Raw genomic sequence first — 18,075 nt, forward strand, 5'->3', positions numbered from 1 at the left:
ATAAGTGGTAAATGTCTAAAACATCATCGAAAATACTTTTAAAAAAATGTTTTGGAGCATCAACACCGCTATATATTTTAAAACGATTCAGTTGGTTATTATATGAGCCCTTAATAAAATAACAATAGGCATAAGGAATATGTTCTTGTACACATTGAGTCCTGCTAGAATTTTGAATATCTATTGGTTTTAGAATACATTCAAAATCTGCATATATAGTAAATGGTAGATCTAATTGTTTTTGAAATTTTCAAATTTTAGCATTCTTTTCTCAGGTGCAGGCATGCGTGTTAAAATTTTTCTACAATGCTATTTATGGGTTAGTAATTTTTCTTCCTTATCAAAATGTATTAGACATGTATTGAAAAAATTTAATTTATTTTTATCTTTTGTAGCTTGATGCCCCATTAATCTACTTAAATTTTTTATCCAAACATAATGGCTTTCATTGAAATCATCACTGTATAAAGAAATAAGATTATATGATGTGATTTTTCTTCTTTTGTTAAATAATAGGATCCTACTACCAAATTGTCTTCAATACCAAACCGATTTACACTAATATCTGGATTATTTGATTCAAATATTTCAATATGTTTTATTTGTAATGGGAAATTTAAATCTTCAAAATTGACTACTTTATCATTAATTAAAGTTATAATGGAATCTTGGATATTTCTAATATAATATGAAGAACACCTTTTTCTATTTTTTGAGGGTTGGTAAATAGATAAAATTATGGCCCACTTAAAGCAATATATATCATTGTTAACAATGTTAATACAAGCTTTTTTATCTGCTATTACTTTTGGTAGTGGTATATATAATGAGCCTCTAATTGGTTGATATTTACTTATGTTTACTTCTAGAGAGATAATTTCACTTAGACTCCAACCACTATCCCGCTCTTGAAATGTTTTCATTTTTTCAATCAATTTACTAAACTTTTCCTTAATTATTTCACCAACATTATTGTTCACCATAAATGCTTCAGTCATTAGTGCTTGGTGTGACATTATAGCGAATTCTTCAATATTTTCTTTTATTTGAATATATTTACAAAAAAACTCAAAGTTAAATTTGATGCTTTCATGCTCTTCTATAGATTTCTGTAAAAGTGCAGATAATTCGTTAAAATGTTTTTCAAAAAAATGTTCAACAATTAAATCATTGGATTGCTCGTTTTTCAAAACGTATGTCTCAATACGATTATTAAACATAGCGTTAATACATTTAACATTACTATTTACATTATGCATACAATTCTTTTTATGTATATTTGTTCTCAAGTGTGCTGTCCATACATTTTTTTTCACTTGAATTTTACACTGCTCGCAAAAAATGGCGGGTTTTTTGTAACTTGATGTTTCATTGCAATAAACTCCTCTTCCGAGTATATATCTTTTCACAAGAACTACACGGATGCATTTTTATTTTTTTATTAATTGGCTTTTTCGAGCCTTTTTCCTCTGAAATTGCTTTAAATCCTTAAGAGCTTGATTCATAATGTGGAATATTCCTACAATAATCAACGGTGTTAAAGAAGTAACGATATATAAGTATTAAAGTTTATTACTGTTTATTAGAAGTGATCCTGGTAAAACACGGCTGAAAATCCTTATAAAATGTATATCCGTGAAATATAGATGAGTGCTGAGCGGCTTTAAACAATTTACTACATTTTTTTACTGAAAAGATGTCCAATTTGTCTACATTGAGACAAGTAGCCCTTATCTAAATGTATGTATATGGATGGGTGTGTCCGTGTCGGTATGTATTTTGCTGTTTGTTGATATATATATATATATAGACATATAATTTATATGCTGTCATGTTTACGGCAAAGCTCTGCTAAAGGTAAAAAGCTTTAAGTTTTTCTTATACACCACTAATCTTTTTCTTATGCGCCACCTAGCAGAAGATCTGCCAGAACACGCCACCTAGCGGTGAGATCACGAACGGATGCGACACCTAGCGGTGAGATTCAGCCAGAGGTGAGATCAGCCAGAACACAAACCGGAAGAACAGATGCGACACCTATCATATATGTGTGTGTGTGTATATACTATTCCTTGCACCATTTTGCCTTGCACCATTTGAGCTAGAACCGGTATTTACATACTACTGTAGTTACTTGATATTAAGAGTTTATGTGTTTTCTTTTTTGTTTTTATTCGTTTGCATTTGCTTTACATACAGTGCCCGTTATGCTTACTCTCGCTTCATAATATGCTGATTTTGCTATTATTTTTTATTTTCGTATATTTACTATGATTACTAATTTTTGCTTTTTTTTTTGCACAGCCGACCCTTGAGAGCGTCGACTCACTTAAAAATTGGCATGTGTTTACATATTGAGTGAAAATTTCTTTATTGTTTTTTTTTTTTTTTTGTGTTTCGTGCTTATTGTGAGTAACGCGGAATGTTTATTGTTTTTATATTTAGAAGATTTTTGATTAACGCATTTTAGTTATTATTGAAGGTTTAAATTAGTTCCTTATCTTTATTGGTTCTATAGCTCATTTAGTAAATTGTGCAAAGCTTTTTTCTTATCAAAATATTTCTATATATATAAGTTAAGATAAACAAGTAAGGAAGGCTAAGTTCGGGTGTAACCGAACATTACATACTCAGTTGAGAGCTATGGAGACAAAATAAGGAAAATGAACCTGGGGTAACCCTGGAATGTGGTTGTATGACATGTGTATCAAATGAAAGGTATTATAGAGTATTTTAAGAGAGAGTAGGCCATAGTTCTATGGATGGATGCCATTTAGGGATATCGCCATAAAGGTGGACCAGGGCTGACTCTAGAATTTGTTTGTACGATATGGGTATCAAATGAAAGGTGTTACTGAGCATTTTAAGAGGGAGTGGGCCTGAGGTCTATCGGTGGACGCCTTTTCGAGATGTCCCCATTAAGGTGGACCAGGGGTGACTCTAGAATGTGTTTGTACGATATGGGTATCAAATGAAAGGTGGTAATGAGTATTTTAAAAGGGAATGGGCTTTAGTTCTATAGGTGAACGCCTTTTCGAGAAATCGCCATAAAGGTGGACCAGGGGTGACTCTAGAATATGTTTGTACGATATGGGTATCAAATGAAAGCTGTTAATGAGTATTTTGAAAAGGAGTGATCCTTAGTTCCATAGGTGGACGCCGTTTCGAGATATCGCCATAAAGGTGGACCAGGGGTGTCTCTAGAATGTGTTTGTACGATATGGGAATCAAATGAAAGGTGTTACTGAGCATTTTAAGAGGGAGTGGGCATTAGGTCTATAGGTGGACGCCTTTTCGAGATATCGCCATTAGGGTGGGCCAGGGGTGACTCTAGAATGTTTGTACGATATGGGTATCAAACGAAAAGTGTTACTGAGCATTTTAAGAGGGAGTGGGCATTAGGTCTATAGGTGGACGCCTTTTCTAAATGTCGCCATTAGGGTGGGCCAGGGGTGACTCTAGAATGTGTTTGTATGATATGGGTATCAAATGAAAGATGGTAATGAGTATTTTAAAAGGGAGTAATCCTTAGTTCTATAGGTGGACGCCTTTTCGAGATATCGCCATAAAGGTGGACCAAGGGTGACTCTAGAATGTTTGTACGATATGGGTATCAAACGAAAGGTGTTTCTGAGCATTTTAAGAGGGAGTGGGCATGAGGTCTATATGTGGACGCCTTTTCGAGATATCGTCATTAGGGTGGGCCAGGGGTGACTCTAGAATGTGTTTGTACGATATGGACATCAAACGAAAGGTGCTACTGAGCATTTTAAGAGGGAGTGGGCACTAGGTCTATAGGTGGACGCCCTTTCGAGATTTCGCCATTAGGGTGGGCCAGGGGTGACTCTAGAATGTTTGTACGATATGGGTATCAAATGAAATATGTTACTGATCATTTTAAGAGGGAGTGGGCATTAGGTCTATAGGTGGACGCCCTTTCGAGATATCGCCATTAGGGTGGGCCAGGGGTGACTCTAGAATGTTTGTACGATATGGGTATCAAACGAAAGGTGTTACTGAGCATTTTAAGAGGAAGTGGGCATTAGGTCTATAGGTGGACGCCGTTTCGAAATGTCGCCATTAGGGTGGGCCAGGGGTGACTCTAGAATGTGTTTGTATGATATGGGTATCAAATGAAAGATGGTAATGAGTATTTTAAAAGGGAGTAATCCTTAGTTCTATAGGTGGACGCCTTTTCGAGATATCGCCATAAAGGTGGACCAAGGGTGACTCTAGAATGTTTGTACGATATGGGTATCAAACGAAAGGTGTTTCTGAGCATTTTAAGAGGGAGTGGGCATGAGGTCTATAGGTGGACGCCTTTTCGAGATATCGCCATTAGGGTGGGCCAGGGGTGACTCTAGAATGTTTGTACGATATGGGTATCAAACGAAAAGTGTTACTGAGCATTTTAAGAGGGAGTGGGCATTAGGTCTATAGGTGGACGCCTTTTCGAAATGTCGCCATTAGGGTGGGCCAGGGGTGACTCCAGAATGTGTTTGTACGATATGGGTATCAAATGAAAGGTGTTACTGAGCATTTTAAGAGGAAGTGGGCATTAGGTCTATAGGTGGACGCCCTTTCGAGATATCGCCATTATGGTGTGCCAGGGGTGACTCTAGAATGTTTGTACGATATGGGTATCAAACGAAAGGTGTTACTGAGCATTTTAAGAGGGAGTCAGCATTAGGTCTATAAGTGGACGCCTTTTAAAGATATCGCCATTAGGGTGGGCCAGGGGTGACTATAGAATGTTTGTACGATATGGGTATCAAACGAAAGGTGTTACTGAGCATTTTAAGAGGTAGTGGGTATTAGGTATATTGGTGGACGCCTTTTCGAGATATCGCCATTAGGGTGGGACAGGGGTGACTCTAGTATGTGTTTGTACGATATGGATATCAAATTAAAGGTATTAATGAGGGTTTTAAAAGCGAGTGGCCCTTAGATGTATATGTGAAGGCGTTCTCGCGATATCGACCAAAATGTGGACCAGGTGATCGAGAAAATCATCTGTCGGGTACTGCTAATTTATTTATATATGCAATACCACTAACAGTATTCCTGCCAAGATTCCAAGGGCTGTTGATTTCGCCTTGTAGAACTTTTTCATTTTCTTCTACTTAATATGGTAGGTGTCACACCCATTTTACAAAGTTTTTTCCAAAGTTATATTTTGCGTCAATAAACCAATCCAGTTACCATGTTTCATCCCTTTTTTCGTATTTGGTATAGAATTATGGCATTTTTTTCATTTTTCGTAATTTTCGATATCGATAAAGTGGGCGTGGTTATGGTCGGATTTCGGCCATTTTTTATACCAAGTTAAAGTGAGTTCAGATAAATACGTGGGCTTAGTTTAGTAAAGATATATCGGATTTTACTCAAGTTATTGTGTTAACGGCCGAGCGGAAGGACAGACGGTGGACTGTGTATAAAAACTGGGCGTGACTTCCACCGATTTCGCCCATTTTCACAGAGAACAGTTACCGTAATAGAATCTATGCTCCTACCAAATTTGAGAAGGATTGGTAAATTTTTGTTCGACTTATGGCAATAAAAGTATTCTAGACAAACTAAATGAAAATGGGCGGAGCCACGCCCATTTTGAAATTTTCTTTTATTTTTGTATTTTGTTGCATCATATCATTACTGGAGTTGAATTTTGACTTAATTTACTTATATACAGTAAAGATATTAAATTTTTTGTTAAAATTTGAATTAAAAAAATTTTTTTTTTAAAAAGTGGGCGTGTTCTTCATCCAATTTTGCTACTTTTTATTTAGCACATATATAGTAATAGTAGTAACGTTCCTGCCAAATTTCATCATGACATCTTCAACGACTGCCAAATTACAGCTTGCAAAACTTTTAAATTACCTTCTTGTAAAAGTGGGCGGTGCCACGCCCATTGTCCAAAATCTTACTAATTTTCTATTCTACGTCATAACGTCAACCCATCTACCAAGTTTCGTCGCTTTATCTGTCTTTTGTAATGAATTATCGCACTTTTTCGGTTTTTCGAAATTTTCGATATCGAAAAAGTGGGCGTGGTTATAGTCCGATATCGTTCATTTTAAATAGCGATCTGAGATGAGTGCTCAGGAATCTACATACCAAATTTCATCAAGATACCTCAAAATTTACTCAATTTATCGTGTTAACGGACGGACGGACGGACGGACGGACATGGCTCAATCAAATTTTTTTTCGATCCAGATTATTTTGATATATGGAAGTCTATATCTATCTCGATTCATTTATATATGTACAACCAACCGTTATCCAATCAAACTTAATATACTCTGTGAGCTCTGCTCAACTGAGTATAAAAATTCATAGAATTGTACAATTTAATCAATCAGATTGGTAAAAAAATATATTGATTTAAATAATTATCATAGAACATTAGCAGCAAATAAGTTTGAGGAAAATTTCTTTAAATTATAGAGTAGATGTTAAATTAGTACAAAATTGGGAAAATACTAGTATTGGGGGAAGTGAAAAATTAGGTGCTAGGGCCTTAATAGCTAAACCAAATTTCCATAGTCTAAGCAAATTTTCTAATAATTTAATAGCGATTCAATTGAAACAAGTGTCAACTCTGTACAATAAACCGATAGATATTGGTTTTACCGTATTAGAACTTTCTAAATTTGAAATGTATAGTTTTCATTATGATTATATCAAAGAGAAATATAAAAATAATATTGCTTTGAATTATATGGATACTGATTCATTCATATATGATATTCAAACTGATGACTTTTATAATGATATTCGTGATGATATTTCAAAATTTTTCGATACATCCTCATATCCAAAGGAAAATATTTTTAATTTTCATCAGTTGAATAAGAAGGTTCTAGGTATGGTGAAGGATGAATGTAATGGGAAGTTAATAAAAGAGTTTATAGGTTTAAGAGCAAAAATGTATTCATTTAAAATTAATTACGATATAAATGAAACTAAAAAAATTAAGGGAATAAAGAAGTGTGTAACTTCTACATTGAGTTTAAGTGATTTTAGAAAATGTCTGTTGGAAAATAAATTGTATAATGCATCAATGTATACATTTAGATCTAAATTACATACGGTTTATACACAAAATATTTATAAAGTAGCTCTAAGCAATATGGATGATAAGCGAATTGTACGAGAAAATCATATTGATACTTATGCTTATGGACATTTCGAAACCTTATAGTAGTACTTAACTGTAATACATTTAAAAAAAAAATAATAATAAACAATTTATATTTAATATAATTTATTTTTAATAAACAAAAATTTTAAACATAATTGACCACATGTGTTGTATTTTTCTTTCTGCTCATAATTGTAATGTATTGATGGCTTCAGATAATTAACCAGTTCAATCGGTGGCTGTAAATTTCCAAAACTAACAAAATATTATCTTTGGTTTTTCTTAATACTTTCATGGTCTTAGCAAGATTGTGTATCAAATAAGAATCTGCTAAATCTGTTACCTATCAGTTGTGTATGTGATCAGCCGAGAACTCAAAAAGAGACATGAGTTGTATGTGATCCATCAAGCAGGAAAGGTTTTTGTGGTTGTGGTTGTGTCAACGATAAAGATATTCCAAGAAGGTTTTTGGGAGTATTATCGATGATGATGGTCCATTGCCGGACATAGATCGGGTACGTTCCGGTAACAAAGCACCATTAAGGTACTTATCCCACCATCTCGGTAACGATTAATATAACCTCACTAAGCATCCTAGGTCATTTTTCTGGCATCTCATACTTATAAGTTAGGCTTCGTCAGTGACAGCAGATGTGGGAAGTTCGAGCTGCAGGAAAAATGAAGAAAATGTGCACCTGTAAACGCAGCAATTAAGCTAGAACGGAGTTATTCTATAACATATGGCGCATAATTGGGGCTGTTCCGTTTTAAATTTGTTACCTATCAGTTGTGTATCTGATAAGAATCTGATCGGATACCAATTTACTTATTTTGAACTGTTATATATTTAACTTGTCTCGGGGTTTCCTCACAAGGTCACTGTAACATTTAATAATGTTACCGGTAATTTCCTTGTACATATTTGTTTTGAAGATCTCTTCTAATTATGAATCGAATTGTTTTTGCAGATGGTAGGTTTTTGTGTGTATCTTAATCCACAAGTTGATTAAGTACATACACACCGACACACATATATACAGCAAAACAAATTCGTTGCCTACATTTAGTTGCATCCGTTTTTTCGGTTTGTGTTCTAGGCGATCTATATTATTTAGGAGCATGCGTATGACACCGCAAAACAACAAAACAATTTCGTTGCCTACGTTTAGGCGTACCCGTTCAAAACCGCAAATGTGTACATGTGTGTGTGTGTGTGTGTGCGTTTGAACTTTGAAAACCCAGCAAGAAATCGAGCGACGGATACTGATCTGATCTGATTATTTAGGTGCATGCGTATGACACCGCAAAACAACAAAACAATTTCATTGCCTACATTCAGGCGCATCCTTTCAAAACCGAAAATGTGTGCATGTACGTGTGTGTGTGCGTTTGAACTTTGAAAACCCAGCAAGAAATCGAGCGACTGATACTGATCTGATCCGTAATAAGTATAACACACATATACATTCAATTCAGTTCCCTGGGATTTGCATTCCAAGCATAATTAAAATTGGCTGTCGAATGTGCAACGCAAGCATAAATGAATCATGTTAATAATTTGTCTACAGGTAAAGGCTTGTCGCGAGCAAGCTCTAAACAGTGTCATACCAAGGCTCAGGTTACCATATGATGCACGGTGTACAAAATATATGTTTGTACAAATGAATGAATGTGTCAATAGAATCTCATGCCGTACAAAAGCGAGCCAAAATATACGTATGCACAATTGTATTAATATGTATGTAAGAGTCAATATATTTTAAGACATTCCAAAACGGGTTGAAATATATGTTTGTACAAATGAATGAATAACTTAATGAGTGAATGCTACACCATCCGCCGTTGAAAGAGTAGACATATATAATTTTGTACACGAATTATCTATGGCTACTCAAGTTAGGTTAATGGTTTTGAATCCGTTTGTGCTTACTTTGCTTGTTGGGGGTTTTTTTTTTTTTTTTTGTGTGACGTTTACACTTGTTTTTTTTTTCTCTTTTGTTTTGTTTTATTATTTTTATTATTGTATTTTTCTTTTGCATACAATAGAAATTTTCTTTGTGTTTATAAAGTTAAAGTGCTCTTATTCTTTGAGTTTAAGTCTATTTTTATGTACTACAATTTTCTTATTTTTATTAGTTTGATTTATGTTTTCAATGCTTCTATTTTCTACATTGTTTTTAGCGATCTCTTCTACCTTTTAGGGAATTAATATAAAATTATTGTTTTCATCGATATTTACTACTGTAAAGGATCCTTTATACTTACTATCTAACTTATGCCCTGATTCATTTTTTACTAACACTAAATTTCCTAAATTTATTTCTTTATATTGTGTTTTCCTATCATAACTAATTTTTTGTTTTTCCTTAGTCTGTATTACTAATTTCTATGCTCTTTCTTGCGCTATTTTTAACCTACACTTAATTTCATTGTCGTAAGCCTCATAATTGTATAAAGGGCTTACTGTGTTTTCTCTTAAAAATTCGTAAGTCTGGGGTTTTTTTGGCAAATACTAGTTCGTATGGACAGTAATTATGAACTGTAGATGGGGTAGTATTGTAACAATACGCAAAATATTTAAGATATTCATCCCAATCATTTTTGTCAATGGATATGTAGGAACGTGCGTATTCATTGAATGTTCTATGACTACGTTCATCTGTGCCTAAAGTTTGATGGTGGTAAGGTGTTGACGTTTTATGGTTTATTTTTAGAAGCTTGCACAATTCTTCAAATAAGCTATTTTTATATTCGCTTCCCATATCCGTTATAATTGTCTTCATGCAACCATAAACTAGGATAAAATTTTCGAATATCGCTTTGGCTATTGTTTTTGCGTGTTTGCTGGGTATTGGTATTGCAACCAAATACTTCAAGTCAAGTCACATACTATAGTAACTGCATATTCATTTCTATTTCCGTTATGGGAGGAGGGCTTATCGTATCTATTTGTACTGTGTCGAACGCTTTTGTGGGCGTTTCGGTTATAATCATAGGCTCTCTCAAATTTTTAATTATTTTATTTTTATTACAATGAGCGCATTTTTTGATATATTTTCTGATATCATTTGTCATTCCTTTCCAATAGTATTTTGTTTTTATTTTATTTGTCATGCGATTTATTCCTGAGTGGCCACCAAAAACAGGATCGTCATGAAATTTGTGAAGAATTTCTTTAATTTTTTCATTATTTGTCACATGCATAACTTCTGGGATTAATGCTATAATTAAATTTTTGAGAACTTTGGTAACAATTTCTTTAAATGTGTCTACCCGGGTAGAATTATCTTTCACAATTTGTCTCCTAAGGATAACTGTATTTTTCTAATTCCTAAATTGCCGGCTTCTTTCATAAGCCTGGCAAAGAATTGATCTAAGTCAATCTTCGTCTCAACAATTAGATATTTTATATTAATTTCGCTACAAATGTTCTTTCCTTTTTTGAAACGTAATTTCGGAGGATCGAAAACGAGCTGGACTAATCTCTTTACTTCACATTTATTTAAAAAAAAAATAAATAAATATTTATTTAGCGCTTCAAATATTATTGGGTTCTCTTTGTGAATTTTTATTTCTTTTTTCTTTATTTTTACTACTGGACTGTTTATTGTTATGAGTTTTGTTAGTTTCCGACCTAATCGTAACTTTTAGTATTTTACACGCTTCTACCGATATTTGTTTTAGTTCTTCAATATCTATGCGTGATAATGCGTCGGCTACATAGTTTTCTTTACCTGCGATATACTCCACTTCGAAATCATATTCTTCCAGATCTAATCTGATTCGAGTTAACCTTGATGATGGATTTTTCATCGAAAATAGGAATGTTAAGGGTCTGTGGTTTGTTTTGACCAAAAATTTTCTACCGTAAACGTATGGTCTAAAATATGTTATGACCCAATGAATGGCGGCTAATTCTTTCTCAATTGTTGCTTTTTTAATTTCTCCTTTAGTAAATGATCTTGATGCATAGGCAATTGGCCATTATTTTCCTTCATGATCTTGGCTTAATACTGCTCCGCAAGCATATCCACTTGCGTCAGTTCTTATACAAAATTGTTTATTGAAATCGGGATATTGTAAGATATTAGGGCTTATTAACGCAGCTTTCAAATAGTCAAAGTATTTTTTGCAATCCTCTGTCCAGTCGAAAACTACATTTTTCTTGCAAAGTCTTGTTATTATTCTAGAATATTCTGCAAAATTTGGGATAAATATTCTGTAATAATTGCAAAATGCAACGAATCTCTTCGCCTCATCCGCGTTTTTAGGTGTTGAGTAATTTTTAACTGTTTCCGATTTACTGGGATCTGGCAAAATTCCTTTGCTTGTGCATTTATGACCAAGACAAGTTACTTCTTGGTTGAAAAATAAACATTTATCAGGATGTAATTTTAAATTACATATTCTACAAGTTGCGAAAACATCTCTTAAATTTTTAATCATATTATTTTCGGAGCATCCTAATACGACAAAATCGTTCATATATAGGAATGCTTGTGAAGGTTTTAAGCCTGCAAATGCTAATGTCATCATTCTTTGGAATGAGTTCGGTGCTACTTTAAGGCCATACGGAAATCTTTTAAAACGATAAGTACCATTATCTGCTGTAAAGGACGTGATATCTCTTGACTCTTCGCTGAGTTCAATCTGGTGAAATCCAGACATTAAATCTAAGCATGAAAAATATTTAGCTCTTCCTAACTGATCTAGTATGTCATCAATTCTTGGTAAAGGGAATTTATCTGCGGTTAATTTTTTATTTACTTGTCTGTAATCTACAACCATTCTCCATCTTTTTTCTTGGTTATTCGGGAGTGATTTTTTCGGTACTAATAAAATTGGACTAATGAATTCTGAAATTGAAGGTTCTATTATGTCATCTTTAACTAATTTGTTTACTTGTTTATTAATTTCACTCTTATGAGCTTCTGGTATTCTATAATTTTTACGTAGACTGGGTTATTGTCTTTCATATGAAGTTTTTGTTTGTAAAAATTATTAGTGGAAATTGGTTCTGTTTCCAATGAAAAAATGTCAATGAATTCCGCACATAATGCATTAAGTGCTTTATTTGCAAATTTCGGAAAATTTTTATTTAATCTTTCTAATTTTTCCTTATTGTTGGCCTCATTTTCGAGTTTTTTATTTTTATCTGTTGTACAATCATTAAAATTTTCTGTACGAATATTAAAATTTTTAAGTGTTGCATTTTTATCTGTTGTATTTATAATTCAAACGAATGTTTGTTGTGAATTTGCTAGTGTCTTTGAAATAAAAATACCTTCAGACAATTTTTGTTGTGGGATTAGTAAATCTGAATTGTTATTTCTATGTGAATTTTCGAACTACTTTTGATCGTGCGGGAATTGAAATACTATTAATTGTTGCTTTGTTAGTCATCTGAATTATTATGTTTTCTGGGTAGTCATATGGTCTTAGTATTAGAGTGTCACCTTCTGTTTGATAATCTAAAATGCAATTATATTTTTTAATGAAATCTAATCCCAATATTCCATCGCATGGGATTGGGAAATTGTCTTGTACTACGTGAAATTTGTGTCTAATTAGTAGGTAATCATCTTTTAAGTCCGCTTTAACCGTGCCAATAGTACTTGTTATCCATTGACCAATTCCTCTTATATCTGTTTTTTGAGAATTATGTATCGTCACATTACTGTCAATTTGACCCTTTTTTATTATTAAAATATCCGCTCCCGTATCGATTAGGAGGGTTGATATGGAATCATTCAGAATTGTTCTGGAAGATATGTAGCTATTAAGGTGTAAATTGAAAATATATAATTTTTTATTTATTTAGGTGGAGTTTGTTGGTTTTCCTGTTGTGTAACATTTCGGGTATTTCTGGTGTTATTGCGGATATTTCCTCGCGATCCTAAATTTTGACCAGATTTTTGGTTATTTTGATTGTTATTATTGAAAGAACGTCTATTATTTCCTCTATAATAATTGTCTTGGTAACTCCTGCGGAAGTTACCTCGGAAATTGGAATTTTGTTGGCGAATATGTAAAATTGAATTTGTATTTCCAGTTACTTCTGTGCAACTGTTAGTAAATTTTTAAATTTTGATATAGCGTCGTTCATTGTTGTGAACGTTCCAGCTTGCATAATTGTTTTTACTTTATCGCTGGAGCAGTTTTTACACATAGCTTTCACAGCTGATGGTGTAGCATACTTGGTTGCTAACTCTGGTGTTAGTCCGTCAGATATATATGCTCCTTCCAACGATTTTGTGAGCTTTTCAATTTCAGCAGTGTATTGATTTTCAGTTCTACCGCGTTGTTGGATATTCAGGAGTTTTGCTGCCAAAACTTCAACTGATTCACCCTTAATTGCTGTTTTTAATTTTTGTTTTATTGTCTCAATTGAGCTTTCAGTGCTTATTAGATTTCTGGCTGTTCCTTTCAGCTTGGGTTTTATCACCGAAACCGCTACAGCTTCATGGGTATCCTTAATTTGTTCTAAGATATCCAAAGCATCCAAAAAGCTATTCAAGTTCTCAGCTTTACCATCGAATTCTGGCAAACCTGATGAATCAGTCTTTAAAAATTCGACTATTGTTTGTGACATTTTGTTGTTTTCAGTTTGTGAGGTTTTATTAAAAATTTCAATTTTTGGGGTTTCCCCAAGATTTGGTTGAGTTTCAGGTAGTAAGCTAGCGAAATCAATTTCTATCTCTCCTTCAAATGAAGTTGGGACTAATGCCTCAATGTTATATCTACCTAATGAGGATACTAATTTATCTCTAACACCGGAAAAAAAATGTTGTGCTTCTAGTTGATGGCTGGCAGTTAATTTGCTATGTAGTTCTTGTATAGCTTTGCCTATATTATTCAATGACTGTAATATTGTCGTGAGGCGTTTTAAAATGGTTATCCTTTGTAAGCTTATATTTTTATTAATACATTTATAAGCTTTTTCTGCTAAAATTTTTTCTTCCACAAGTATGTTGAGAATAGTTTCCCATTTGCCCATCGAGGTAAAAAGTATATATATATATATATTTTTTTGGGTTTATATTTTGTCTAGACCATCTGCTCGGCTCATGTATTTTATCTTCAAAAATTGATTATGAGTTGAGTATAATTTTAGAAATAAGTTGACGCAAGTGCAGGCCGTCAAAATTATCAACAAGATTTTGATAAAGTCTAATGCCTCACTAAGGTCAATTACTTGAATGGAATTAATTACGTTTGCATTGGGTTCTTCTACTTAGGATTTTTTGCCTCCCATTTTGAAATAATAATTGTTAAAATTTTTTTTTTTTATATTTATTTATTTATGTTCTGTAAGATTTTACATTATCAGCATGCGTCTGGTTTCCTCGATTCTAGTAGTAGGATTAATGACATCCTCCATATTTGGTTCCCTAGCCATACCAATATCTCTCCAAAAGTCTTTTAGCCATTGTAACTCTTTTGTCTGTGTTTGTTGTCAAATTAATTTCTTTATACAATATGGCTACAGTCTTTCTTATGCTAAATCTTTTTCCTCCTGTTTTTCTTTTATTTTTAGTGGATTTCGGAATCTCTGGTTCCTCAATTTTTTGTTGTTTTATTCTAGCTATATTCTTCTATGCTAATTGCCTTAGGGCCTTGTTTAATTATTTCTGCTTCTATAATTTTAGAAATAAGTTGACGCAAGTGCAGACCGTTAAAATTATCAACAATATTTTGATAAAGTCCAATGCCACACTAAGGTCAATTACTTGAATGGAATTAATTACGTTTGCATTGGGTTCTTCTACTTTGGATTCTTTGCCTCCCATTTTGAAATAATAATTGTTAAAATTTTTTTTTTTATATATTTATTTATTTATGTTCTGTAAGATTTTCCATTATCAGCATGCGTCTGGTTTCCTCGATTCTAGTAGTAGGATTAATGACATCCTCCATATTTGGTTCCCTAGTCATACCAATATCTTTCCAAAAGTCTTTTAGCCATTGCAACTCTTTTCTCTGTGTTTGTTGTCAAATTAACTTCTTTATACAATATGGCTACAGTCTTTCTTATGCTAAATCTTTTTCCTCCTGTTTTTCTTTTATTTTTAGTGGATTTCGGAATCTTTGGTTCCTCAATTTTTTGTTGTTTTATTCTAGCTATATTCTTCTATGCTAATTGCCTTAGGGCCTTGTTTAATTATTTCTGCTTCTATAACTTTAGAAATAAGTTGACGCAAGTGCAGACCGTCAAAATTATCAACAATATTTTGATAAAGTCCAATGCCTCACTAAGGTCAATTACTTGAATGGAATTAATTACGTTTGCATTGGGTTCTTCTACTTTGGATTCTTTGCCTCCCATTTTGAAATAATAATTGTTAAAATTTTTTTTTTTTTATATATTTATTTATTTATGTTCTGTAAGATTTTACATTATCAGCATGCCTCTGGTTTCCTCGATTCTAGTAGTAGGATTAATGACATCCTCCATATTTGGTTCCCTAGTCATACCAATATCTCTCCAAAAGTCTTTTAGCCATTGTAACTCTTTTCTCTGTGTTTGTTGTCAAATTAATTTCTTTATACAATATGGCTACAGTCTTTCTTATGCTAAATCTTTTTCCTCCTGTTTTCTTTTATTTTTAGTGGATTTCGGAATCTCTGGTTCATCAATTTTTTGTTGTTTTATTCTAGCTATATTCTTCTATGCTAATTGCCTTAGGGCCTTGTTTAATTATTTCTGCTTCTATAATTTTAGAAATAAGTTGACGCAAGTGCAGACCGTCAAAATTATCAACAATATTTTGATAAAGTCCAATGCCTCACTAAGGTCAATTACTTGAATGGAATTAATTACGTTTGCATTGGGTTCTTCTACTTTGGATTCTTTGCCTCCCATTTTGAAATAATAATTGTTAAAATTTTTTTTTTTTATATATTTATTTATTTATGTGCTGTAAGATTTTACATTATCAGCATGCGTCTGGTTTCCTCGATTCTGGTAGTAGGATTAATGACATCCTCCATATTTGGTTCCCTAGTCATACCAATATCTCTCCAAAAGTCTTTTAGCCATTGTAACTCTTTTCTCTGTGTTTGTTGTCAAATTAATTTCTTTATACAATATGGCTACAGTCTTATGCTTAATCGTTTTCCTCCTTTTTTCTTTTATTTTTAGTGGGTTTCGGAATCTTTGGTTCCTCAATTTTTTGTTGTTTTATTCTACGCCTATATTCTTCTATGCTAATTGCCTTAGGGCCTTGTTTAATTATTTCTGCTTCTTTTTCGTTTTCTAATTTATTTACTTCATCTTCAATTGATTTACTACAATGCATGAATAATGTGTCAAATTCTTTTTGATTATTGATTTCGTTAATTGAAAAAGTTACTGTGAGAAGAAAAAAAAAATTCTTAATTTTATTTGCAACAAGTAAGGAAGGCTAAGTTCGGGTGTAACCGAACATTACATACTCAGTTGAGAGCTATGGAGACAAAATAAGGAAAATGAACCTGGGGTAACCCTGGAATGTGGTTGTATGACATGTGTATCAAATGAAAGGTATTATAGAGTATTTTAAGAGAGAGTAGGCCATAGTTCTATGGATGGACGCCATTTAGGGATATCGCCATAAAGGTGGACCAGGGCTGACTCTAGAATTTGTTTGTACGATATGGGTATCAAATGAAAGGTGTTACTGAGCATTTTAAGAGGGAGTGGGCCTGAGGTCTATCGGTGGACGCCTTTTCGAGATGTCCCCATTAATGTGGACCAGGGGTGACTCTAGAATGTGTTTGTACGATATGGGTATCAAATGAAAGGTGGTAATGAGTATTTTAAAAAGGGAATGGGCTTTAGTTCTATAGGTGAACGCCTTTTCGAGAAATCGCCATAAAGGTGGACCAGGGGTGACTCTAGAATATGTTTGTACGATATGGGTATCAAATGAAAGCTGTTAATGAGTATTTTGAAAAGGAGTGATCCTTAGTTCCATAGGTGGACGCCGTTTCGAGATATCGCCATAAAGGTGGACCAGGGGTGTCTCTAGAATGTGTTTGTACGATATGGGAATCAAATGAAAGGTGTTACTGAGCATTTTAAGAGGGAGTGGGCATTAGGTCTATATGTGGACGCCTTTTCGAGATATCGCCATTAGGGTGGGCCAGGGGTGACTCTAGAATGTTTGTACGATATGGGTATCAAACGAAAAGTGTTACTGAGCATTTTAAGAGGGAGTGGGCATTAGGTCTATAGGTGGACGCCTTTTCGAAATGTCGCCATTAGGGTGGGCCAGGGGTGACTCTAGAATGTGTTTGTATGATATGGGTATCAAATGAAAGATGGTAATGAGTATTTTAAAAGGGAGTAATCCTTAGTTCTATAGGTGGACGCCTTTTCGAGATATCGCCATAAAGGTGGACCAAGGGTGACTCTAGAATGTTTGTACGATATGGGTATCAAACGAAAGGTGTTTCTGAGCATTTTAAGAGGGAGTGGGCATGAGGTCTATATGTGGACGCCTTTTCGAGATATCGTCATTAGGGTGGGCCAGGGGTGACTCTAGAATGTGTTTGTACGATATGGGCATCAAACGAAAGGTGCTACTGAGCATTTTAAGAGGGAGTGGGCACTAGGTCTATAGGTGGACGCCCTTTCGAGATTTCGCCATTAGGGTGGGCCAGGGGTGACTCTAGAATGTTTGTACGATATGGGTATCAAATGAAAGGTGTTACTGATCATTTTAAGAGGGAGTGGGCATTAGGTCTATAGGTGGACGCCCTTTCGAGATATCGCCATTAGGGTGGGCCAGGGGTGACTCTAGAATGTTTGTACGATATGGGTATCAAACGAAAGGTGTTACTGAGCATTTTAAGAGGGAGTGGGCATTAGGTCTATAGGTGGACGCCTTTTCGAAATGTCGCCATTAGGGTGGGCCAGGGGTGACTCTAGAATGTGTTTGTATGAT

Source organism: Eurosta solidaginis, chromosome 2 (genome assembly GCF_040869045.1).
Source record: "Eurosta solidaginis isolate ZX-2024a chromosome 2, ASM4086904v1, whole genome shotgun sequence".
NCBI lineage: Eukaryota > Metazoa > Arthropoda > Insecta > Diptera > Tephritidae > Eurosta > Eurosta solidaginis.